Genomic DNA, 11,436 nt, shown 5'->3' on the forward strand with positions numbered 1-11,436 from the left:
CCTTATGATGTGGGCAATGAATAGGAAAATATGCTGCATTTCAAGAACTGAATTTTATCTGTCTTTAAAGAAAATGCTGGTAATGCTTGGTGCAACAACGTGTAAGATGCCAATTTAAGAGGCACTGCAAAGCAAGATGTATGCTGTAGGAGGCTCCTCTGGATGATTTATGGGGATTTATTTATATTTATTATTCAGATGAGGATTTAAATATTCCACATTTTGATTTGAAAGTGTAAGATGAGAAACTGAAAGTTGGCTGTGAGATAAGGGAGACAAAGGAGCTGCGAGAGGACCTTTTGGTGGCCCCTCCATCCTGGCCAGGCCCCAGATCCTCGATGGCTTTTGGTTGACCCATGGCGTGGGCCATATGAGAGGCTTCTCTCTGCTGCCATGAAGGCTGCTGCCATGGTGCAAGCTCAGGTTACCTCCAGGGCGACCTCCCTGCATGTCATGAGCCATGTTTAGCACCTACTTACGGTGGTGTAAATCTAGAGTGCTCCCTCGGTACCAGAACTGCACCAGTAAAACTGGGAACACTGGGGTTTGATCTGCAAAAAAATATTTTGATGCATTTTACTCTGAAAAATTCTGCATACCTACTCTTCATAGGACCCCATTCTCCTCCCATAACTTTTCTTTTTTATCCTACTGGGGCTCCTTTTGATTTATACCTACATGATCATTGCAAAACTTTGCAAAAGACTATTTTTAATAAGCATGAACCCAGCCCTAAATTTTGACCACTCTTTATTATCTTTAATTCTTTCTCTCTCATCCCACACGCCTTCTGAAGTGTATCTTAGACTCTGATCTTGTATCTGTGGCACAGGAAGCGACATGTGGAGATGTGGCAGATATGGATGTCCATTCATTTCTGCAGGGGTAGAATCAGTCCTGGTTTACAAAATGAAAAGGAAGTGGAGTGTACAAGGTCCCACCAAAGAGCGCCTCACACAAAATATGCTGTGCATACAGCACGTGAGATACCTACAGAGCCATGTCTCCTCTGCCACTCAATGCTAGGTGGATAAAAGATTCAGAAAAGTCAGGCTGCAAGATGTCCTTACCTAGAAAGGCTAAAATCCAAACAAATTAGAAAGCATTCAGATCTATAAATACACATTGGTGCAAAAACTAGTTAAACTTGTTAGTTTCTGCATGTCTTTCAGCTTCCCATGACTCAAATGCCTTTTCCTCCTGGTCCCTTGTGACACCCAGTGTCTAGTTATCACCTTTCAGCTTCCACTGAGATCGGGGACTGGTTTAGGGGCATTCAACCTGGGCCTACCTGAAATTTTCAGCTGTAATCAAACTGGGTAAGTGCCTGTTTTAATGGTGAAATCTGCATCTTAAATATTTGCAGAGATACACACATCTGTTGTAAAACCACAGATGTGTGTCTCTGCAGATATATATACTTCAGTGTGATATATTATGTTTTATAATTAAAATTTTATTGAATTTTAATATAAAAACAAATTCATACATTAAAAATTAAGTAGAGAACAAACATGTGTGGTATCAGGAGGATACAAGCTGTGGTACAGTAGGACAACAACATCTGACCCATAAAAAACACCCTGCTTTAGTTAAAAAATACCTTTGTGGCTAAGAGAGTAGTGCGATATATTATTGAGGTTCCAATATTTGGAAAAATAATGCTGTTGTGTCACTTCCACTCATGAGTAAAGAAGCAGCTTTAAAAGTAGCTTTATTAAGCATCCAAAAGCAAATGGATTTAGACAGAGCAAGCACGGCCATTATGCTGTGTGGCTGATGCTGGGAGCAGAGCAAAAAGCTTCTGGCCGTGCCCAATACAGCCCCGTCCTTGGGATGCTGGAGTGTCAGGAGCAGGTCTGAGTTCTTCATTTGAGGAACAGTTCAGCTCTGTCTGGTGATCCCAACATGGTCAGGTCTCTCGAGGACATCAAGGTAAGTGCTGATGATGCGTAAAGCAACTTAACTCTTCTCAGGACACTTGATAAGTGCCCAGAGTACTCTTCTTAGCCTCCTAGGGGCAAAAGTACTGTATGGAGAAAAAGATTGACCCACTTCTTGGTGACAACAGTGAGAACCAGATGACTTCTGCCCACCAAATCAATTGGTGGGCATCACATTGTGTGTCCTTCATCGAAACCAGTTTCTGTGCGCATCGCCGCTGATACAAAGCAAACCACAGCACAGGATGTATGCAAATACAGAAGGGAAAATAGTGCTGAAATATTTGAATACTGTTACATAAAGGGGTGATGTGCTTTTGCCTTGAACACTGTATTCATTTCCATTTCAAAAAAGATACAGCTGAAATATAAAAAGTTCACAGACAGTTGATGGAAATGATTAGACACAGGGCTAGGTTTGTGCATGATGAGAGGCTGTCAAGATCGGAAGATGAATTTTGTGGCTAACAAGAATGAAAATGGTAAAGAGGTATCAAATAATGAGTAGTACTCAGAAAATTATCCAGGATACCCTTTTTTCTCCCTTTCTGCTGATGCAAGAATACAGGCACGGCCAAAGGAGGTGACAGGGAGTACGTCTCAGGCTGATGAAAGGACATGGAAGTAGGATGCATTGCCACAAGATTTCCAGAAGTATGGAGAGTCAGGGGTTTAAAAAAGAGCAATTAGAGATTTGGATAGCAATATTTACATTAGATGAGGTAAAGCTATGGGATATATAATCTCATTCTCCATTAGCTGCCAGGACTGAAGGATGTGTTTCCCAGGGGCTTTGCAGGATCTCCTGAGCCTTTCCCAAGGTTTTGGAGTCTGTTGGCAGAGCTGGACCTGCCCAGTACCACCAGCACTCTCATCTCCTGTCCTCAAAGGCCCACCTTTGCTTAAAAGTTAAAATTTAACTTTTAAATAAGTTCCATAACCCACTCTGTGTCATCATTTTGCCCTCTCATTTGAGAAAGGTACATGAATCAGATAACAATATCTGGGAATTTCATGGATGAGCAGAGACAAGCATGTCATGACTGCCAGGATGGTGAGAAAGAGATTTTCTAAAGAACCACATTTTCCAAGTGCATTGCACACACACACCTGCAAGGATACTGCAAACCACATGCAACTCCATGCCTTCAACTTTTAACACACTTCCCCAATTAAGCTATTCAGGGCTCACACTTAAATAGCTGTCCGCAGCTGCTGCAAATTGATTTATCCCCTGATGACAGTCAGAGCTGCTGACGAAGTTGCTAGAGAGAAAGAGTTCTTCAATTTAGGTGTGGCTTTATTTCTTTTTCCTTTTCACGCTGACTTCAACTTACTTTTGCTTTATGATTAATTTATGATTGAATTTTAGGATATATCACAATATATATGTCATCTTCATTTGGTATAAGTTATATTCTTTCCTTTTTCCTAAATGGATGAATTAAAATAGGATTTTTTTTTTTTTTTTTTTTTGAGAAAAAGAGAGGACTGCTGAGACATCCTAATGTTACAGATTTTCTAGTACAGTTTTCTTGATATTTGTGCTCTGAGAATTTACTGAAAATGTGTTTTTCAGATTGGAAATGACATATTTACAAAGCCTGTGGAAAGACAATGGCTTCTATTTGGTAAAAAAGTGGTATTTTCCTCTACTCGTACATTTACTTTGTTAATCTGCAGACTCACCCATACATCTCAGCATGTCGCTGAGCTATGTACCATTTACCATTTATATAAAATGTTGTGGCCCATCCAACACAAACCTCCGATGAAAGATTATACTACACACAGATAATCTATAGCTCTCGCAAATGATCACTTTATGATTGTGCGTACAAACAATACACTTCTTCATGTTTGGTTTGAAAAAACAAACAAACAAAACACCTTCAGAAATGATTAATAGTAAGTGTCAGTGATTAGTTTTGGAGAGGGACTGTCTTCTTGTTATCACAGCCCCTTAACCTGGCAGGAGGATATTGATTACACACAAACTTAACTGTACTTGCAATTATTTTACTGGAAAGGATCAACAAAAAGAAAGGAAAACCTGTGTTTCAAAACTAGAGATGTGTAGATATCTAAGAAGCCTACAGCAAAATAACATACAGATAAAGCAGACAAAAAACTATTTCTTGTGCTAAAAGCATTCAATATTTTTTACGTACAACATATATTTATTTATTCATTTTTTTATTTTTTTTTTACAAAGGAAAAGGAAAGGAAAACAGGAATTGTGTAAATTCATACTACCCCAAAATTGTTCACACTCAGGAGCTTGAAGGCTTGGGATGGGCTCCAGGCCACAACCCAAACCCAAAGGGGGCAAGGGCACCACCGAGGTGGGGACCATGCACATTTGCTCACCACCTGTCCCCTGCAGTTTCTCTCTTTTCTATTCATCTAGCTTCCTGTTTGCATGTTTTTTCCTCATACGGTCTCCTGGTTGGAAGCTGGTGTTTACAGGAGATGCTAATTGTATTTTATTGCATGTTTTAAGTTGCATTGCCTAATGTTGGGCAAACAGCATCTTCCTCTGGGAGCTGCTGCAGCTGGGGCCAGCTTCTGCGTGTCCTTGTGCTGTCCGTCTGGGAATAGGGAAAGGGAAAATGATCGCCCGTACTGTGCCCGTGCTCTTCTTCTGACCTGACAGTTCCCTCGACTTTCAAGAAAATCCTCCTCACTGGTTTGGTCTGAGCTCCGGCTGTCTTAAATCAGGGCTGAGAAAAACCCTGCTGAGCTAGCGAGAGCCCTAAAGAAAAACCCAATAGTTAATAGAAAATAACAACCTTTATGTAGTGCTTTTTATACTAGACTGTAAAATTTAATCGAGGGTTTTATCTTACTGTAGAAATTTGTATTTATTTATTTATTTTTGCAAAAATCCCAGGTAACATTATCATTTCTGTTCTTTTCTTCCTTCTTTTTATTGTATTCTATTTTATTTTTTTTTTCCTAAGTAATTTCTCTAGGAATTGACTGTATGTTTATTTAGATGTTTTCAGGAATTGCACCTAATAAATGCTGTAGGACTCTATCAAAGTCAATTTTTTTTTTCAAGAGCTTTAGGAAATTACTCATGGAGTTACTTTCCTTACATCTGACTGAACAATGTCTTATTCAAAAAAAAAAATAAAATCTAATAGTTTTAGTGATATTATTAAAGAACCCAGCCTCTGCTTCTCAGGGAAGGACAACAAAATTGCTTGGGCTGTGCTGGGGCATTGCTCCCTGCCCTGAAGGTTGGGGTGGGGACCTGCACCCCTGCCTGGGACTTTTGGGGGGATGGAGTCTGTAGGGCTGCTCTGTCTCCATCCACCCCCAGCACAGGTGAGAGGGACTGTCCCAGAGGTCGGCTCAAGAGTTTGTGTGTTTTGCAATTCTTTGAGGTGTTTTTAATGCTTCTGAGGATGAATGCAATTAGCTTTTCAATGCTAAATAAACTAAAGATGGTTGATTTTTCCTTTCACAAATTTGTTTTCCTCACTTTCATAGGGGACTGCAGCCTGTTTACGATTTTCTCAGAAGTTTGAGAGTTGCTTGCGCTCAGTGACAAATTCTCCCCTCTAGGCAGTACAAGCAGGAAAAAAGGAGAAAAGCAAAGATAGTGGGAACCTGGAAATGGACAGTGAGTCTGCAGGGAAGGGAAAGCCCTCAGGACGCCCAGGGGTTTGGGCTGGTTTCTGACTGTTTATTTACGCAATTAGAGCATGTAATTCCACAACAACAAAATAAAATGCAGCCGCACAGGAGAAATCACAGAGAAGCACAACTGAACAGGTTGGTTACTGAGGGCTGGAGTAAAGCTCTGGAGAGCTTTCAGGGTTGCAAAGTCAGGATGGCTTTGGCCACTCATCCCAGGTAGTCTTCAAGAAGCGTCTTAAAATAGAGCTGAACATGAAGGATGGAGGCAACCACTGGAGAGCATTGAGAAAGTGCTTTAAAGAGCAATGGTATGCAATGCCAGGCTTGCTTGTTGTCTTTATTTTAAACTCTCTAGTTAATACTTTCTCTTTTTGTGTCTTTACCCAAATAGACAAAGCTTTCCTATTGTTTCAGCTTTTCAGATAACTCAGAGGGGTTAAAGAAAGATGGGTAGAACTGCCACTGGCTTGGAGCTGCTAACAGGCTGATATAGTACTTGGAGAAAGCCTTTTGCTTCAGGACAGAAGAGCTGTGAAAACACTTGAAGTAGCACAAGTGATGCATGGAGTTTGTAAGAGAGAAAAAGGTACATGTAAAAAGCAAAATCCAGGTGAAAGGAAAAATTAGTCTGCATAGTCAAATTAAAAGTGTGGTTATTAAGGTCAAGGAAAAAAATATTTTGACAACTATACAATTGAGTATTGTTGAAAAGAAATTGTGCTTTTTTTTTTTTTTTTTTCTTTTCCCCAACTCCTCGTGAATGCAACCCACCGCTTCTGCAGAAGGCCAGTCATCAGGAACTGATCCGGGATGATAGCAGCACGTCCCTGGCATGGCTGTACAAATAATTTCAGTAACATTATATATGACCAGTGGGAATGAGGATGCTCCAGCTTTCTGTCTCTGTGCGTATTTCTATCATGTCCATCACTGCTGTATCTGGTGTGTGAGATCTAATCAAGTGCATTGCATTAAAGTAAAGAAATAGGGTGAGCAATGGCCCAGCCAGTGGGGCATACCCAGGCAATCAGAGCAACTGGTCACCCCACACCAAGACTTGATAAACTGCAAGAAGTGAAGAAATGGGATTTTTTCCTTCCACAACACCTAGATAAAGCCTTTAGTGTGTGTGTGCAAGTGCACACGGCTGGGAAAAGCAAGGACAGACCCCAGTGTGGGGCAGGACACGTGGCCAGAAAGATTCTGTGCAATGTGGCCCCCCTGGGCTGGGGATTGGGAGTGGCTGTGGAGCAGCTGAGGCCAGGCATTTGCCCAACCAACCTGCAGCAGGGCAGGTAATGGGGCAAGGAGCGAGCAAGAGGAGGAGGTGTGACTGGAACGGACTCCTGGGTCCTCCTTCTCTGAGAGGATGGATGAGAACAGAGTGAGCATGGAAAGGATAAAAAAAAATTAAAAATTACAGAGAAAAATATAGATAAGAGTAGGGAAACTAGGCAAAGAGTAAAGTGGAAAAGAAACTGGAATTTTCTAGCACTGAGTTGTCAGATCTAGATGGAATACTGGAAACGAGAACAAACAGCTGTAGAGGTACAGACATTGCTGGTGCTGCCTACAAAAAAAATAATAAAAAAAAAATAAAGAAAGCAAAAGCCATGATGCTTATTGTTATAGATAAAAGAAAATGTGATGAGCTCAACTTAACTTTCAAGATCCTTGATCCATCTTGAGATGCAGAGGGAGGAGCTGCTGGAGCAGTTTGGATGTTTCATGCACAGGACCATGTATGAGGACTGGATGTGTGTCTGTCAGGCCTGCAGTGAGCACCTTTCCTGATACTAAGCAGAGGTAGTAAGTTTGTAATGACCTAAATTCATTTAAGAAACAGAACTACTGATTTATATATTCAGGTCAATAGCACTTTCCCCAGGTTTCAATAATCGGATCAATTATCTGAATCCAATAAAATCTTATTAAAGGAATTCAGAATTATCTTTAAAATAGCTGGCCTTGTAGTCCCTGAGTAGGTTACAAAAACTGTTATGAAGAATTACTGTGACCTACTTTCTGGGCAGTACAGATATCATTATCATATCAGAGGTGCAGCCTGATAAGGCTACATGACTTCCATCTCCTCTTGAAGGTAGTTTGGGAAAGAACAAGCGAGAAACTTTAATCTAGGTCCCAAATTAATTTTATTTTCATAAATATGAATAGAAATTAGAAAAGTCAGACTCTTGTATGTGAGACAGAGTTTACTTCATGTGTTGTACATGCAATAGCCAGCAGCATGGATGGGCGTGAGCTCTTGCTGCAGGTCACAAAAGCTCGTTTGGCCCCTGATGGTGCATAAATGTAAGTGCTGGAATGGCAAGGCTGAGAAGGAGCTGACAGGTATGTTACAAGAGCCAACAGGAAACCTTTCAGCCTTGTTTAGGCTGCTGAGATATTTGGGTATTGTATCACTTCTGAGAAAACAGCTTCGCTAAATGCCTTCTGGCATTGCAAGCTGTTCTCTGACACGTGTGGATCTGGACATGGAATGAGCTGGACAGGGCTTTCCGACAGGCACTCGGTGGCTCTGCAAGAGCCTCTGCAAGGCCCTTTTTGTATCTTTGATACATCTGTAGTAAACCTGGCCTCCTGGCTGGGTGCACTAAAAAGCCACGTGTGCTCACGGAACATCCTTTGCTGCTCTGGGGCTAAAGGTTGGAGCCTTGAAAGGCGGTGGGCATCTCACGAGACAGCACAGGCAAAGGCAGGCAGTGCTCTCCTGTTCAATGGGGACACCAAACGCTGGTACTGCCACCGGTTCTGGGACATCCCTGGGGACACACACCTCCATGCGTGGCGTGGGCAGCCAGGAGGGATGGCGCCATCTCATCAGTTAATTAGCAAACACGCGGCAGTGGGAGCCCGCGCTGTCGGGCTGCTTTCTGCTTTGAGAGCGCAAAGAAGCAGCGGTCCCAGCTGCTGTACGCCTGCCCCGATCGCGCGGCCCAGCCAGCAGAGCCAGGCCTCCTCCCTTCCAACCGGCCGGCTTTGATCTCCCCGTATCAAACTGGCTGCAGCCTCCGTAGGGTGGTGGGAGGCAGCAGGCGCCGTGGCAGCGTGCGGCTCGGGGCACGCACCTTATCTGCGCGCCGTGCCGCCAGCCCCCGGTCCGCCGCGTGACATCAAGGCAGGTCCGACCGACTGGCGCTTTAATTAGGAGGCTGAAATTATAATATTATGTTAAAGAACAAAGAGCCTCCGAAGGAAAAAAAATATGTGCCGCATATCTGACAAAGATAAATTGGATTATTCAAAATATTCCTGATGAAATGTTACATTTTGCAACTAATTATCAATCTGTTTTATCTCCAGACCAGCTGGGCATTTTTGTGCATGCAAGACCTGCCTTACCAATGATCTTAAGATGTCACTGTAGCGTTTACATCTTTTATTTCAAGATTTAAATAACTAGGAAGTAGCTAATGTAATTCACTGCTGAGAAGAAAGGCTAGTTAGTTGAATGCTTTCCAAAGTGATCTTCTCCTAATGAACTTCTCTGGACTGTGAGTAATGAGGCTTTATTCAAATAATGTTTAGGAAAGATTTTCAGAATGTAATTTCTAAAGAAAGAACAAGATTTTCTACGTTTAAAATATCTTTATTAATCCTTAACTGCCTCACATAGCATTAAAGCATTGTGAAAATTTGGTATTGTTCCTTCTGAATCCTACTTCTGAGATTAATGGGTTCTAGTTGCAATGGAGCTATAGAAATCAGGCAATTAGCTCACAAATCTTCAGTGATAACTTATGAATTCCAGTCTGTCATGATTACAATGTCATTTTCCCATTAAAGCACATATAGTTTGGGTATATTTAAGTATATGTTATATATTTAGGTGTATTTATACACTGTAGTACATCACTCACTCGATCCCAAGTCCAATGGCATACCTACCAAGCTGGGTACTTTACTATCCCCACTGCAACTTGCCATTTTGAGCAACTGTGCCTGGATTAATATACTGCTGTCATCAAGCAATTTTCTTGTTTGTGTGATTCTGTGGTAGTTTTGAACTGAAATAAGAGAAAATACAAAACAGGTTAATTTTAGCAGCAGATTTCTGCAATATTTCATACTCTACCTTGGTGACATTATGAAACAAGAAGTTCTGCTGGACCTGTTCTGACAGATAAATATTGCTTCTGAGGGACTGAAATGATGGGATGGTCAGAAAACAAACAAACAAACAAAAAAAACCCAAGCAAAATATAAAACCTCTGAGTTGAGTTTTGATTGGGCAGTTACTAGGAAGAAACAACTCTAAATATATTTGAACAAGCCCCCATGTTTTTCATTAACTAATGAAGATCAATCATTGGACACGAGCTCATCCTTCAAAAAGGTCGATTCCCACTGTGTAAGGGAACCTGTGTGATTCACAGTGTAATTATATATTTCTGAAGCTAGCTTTATTTACATCAGAGGATCAACTCAAAAAAGAAGAGCTTAATTCCAGATCTTTATTTTTCTTTTGCTTTTACCTCCCGACAGTTAAATCTCTAACTCTGTGCTCAGCTTGTCAGAGTTTTCCCGAAGTAGGAACTGAATAAGAAAATAGCCTTTAATCTCTTGGGAAGAATATGTATTTTTTTTTTTTTTTCTGCTAGATAATTCTTTCTCATTATTGATTTGGGGGGAAATCATAGTGGTCTTACTTGTGTAAACAATCCCTGCCCACATGGTGTGGTAAGTGGCTTGAGCAGATCTCAGGAAAGGCCAGCAAGACCGATCTGTTCCCATGGGCTGCTTGGTGGTGCGGTGGGCGAGAGCCATCAGAGGTTGGGTGCTTGGCTGGGAGACCTGGGCTGGAATACAACTCATCTCCTGCAGCCAGGTCAAAAACTTGGAGCATTCAGCCTGTGGCACATGGAATAAAACAAAATCAGTTTGCTCAGCTCATCATTTTTTTTTTCTCCTTTCCTGCAGAATAAATTGTGTCCCAACCAACCGTGTTAAGTATTCAGAACAGCTTCCACTCCATTACATAAACAAATGCTTTCTGCCCTTTTAATCAGGGTCTTCCTAAAGCCGCTCATTACATTCTGTATCCTTCCATGTGCTACTGAGGCCTGATTCTGCAAAGGACCATATGCCTGCTCAGAGGTGCTTGGCACACTTGCTTTCTCCCGAAATGCCTGTGAGATGAGAGGGGTCAGCATCCAGCAGGATCTGGCCCTTGCTTTGCACAAAAATCTCTTTCAGTTTGAATGTTTCATAATGTATGTTTAAATAGTCACAGCTAGCAAAGAACTTTGATGAGGCAAAGGGGTAATTGGATTTTCTTGTTCTATAATTAAAAAGGTATATATTACATCCACATTAATACCAAAAGAGTTCATCATGATCAATGTTATTACAATGAATACCAAAGGATTTAACAGTGATTGGCCACTTAGTTTAAAGGGTACCTGAAATCATTAAATTGTTTGCTGGAGGGCTTATGAAGGCCTATTGGATCAGTTGTGACTAAATTTTTTTTACTACTGGCCTGCAATGTAAGGTTTACTCTTTCAAAGTAGGAGCAACAGGATGATCATTTTCCTTTATTATTCCCTTATTGACTTCCAGTTAATTTTAATCTTTGCATTAACTGACCTCTATTAAGCATGCCATGTATCTGATTACACTGTCAAGGTTGAGACCGGAAAATGACCTATTGCACCAAGTCAATTGTCCTTCACAGAAGCCCTTACTGTTAATCAAGAGAAGGAGATTAAAGGAGATCAGAACTACCAGCCTGAAGAGCATTTTGTGTTTGACTACACCTTTCTACCAGTGTGTGTGTCTTGTCCTAGGAAAAAACAAACAAACAAGCAAACAAACAAAAAAC

At 41.2% G+C, this 11,436-nt stretch overlaps 1 long non-coding RNA gene across 1 annotated transcript; it reads left to right on the forward strand.

The window, feature by feature from the left end:
- The first annotated feature begins 3,180 nt into the window (after nt 1-3,180).
- Nucleotides 3,181-7,040, forward strand: LOC140002850 (uncharacterized). The gene is made up of 3 exons (XR_011810388.1): nt 3,181-3,235; nt 6,006-6,177; nt 6,374-7,040. It is a non-coding gene; the product is annotated as an uncharacterized lncRNA (long non-coding RNA).
- The last annotated feature ends 4,396 nt before the right edge of the window (nt 7,041-11,436 follow it).

The sequence above is a fragment of the Anas platyrhynchos genome, chromosome 6 (assembly GCF_047663525.1).
Source record: "Anas platyrhynchos isolate ZD024472 breed Pekin duck chromosome 6, IASCAAS_PekinDuck_T2T, whole genome shotgun sequence".
Classification (NCBI taxonomy): Eukaryota; Metazoa; Chordata; class Aves; order Anseriformes; family Anatidae; genus Anas; species Anas platyrhynchos.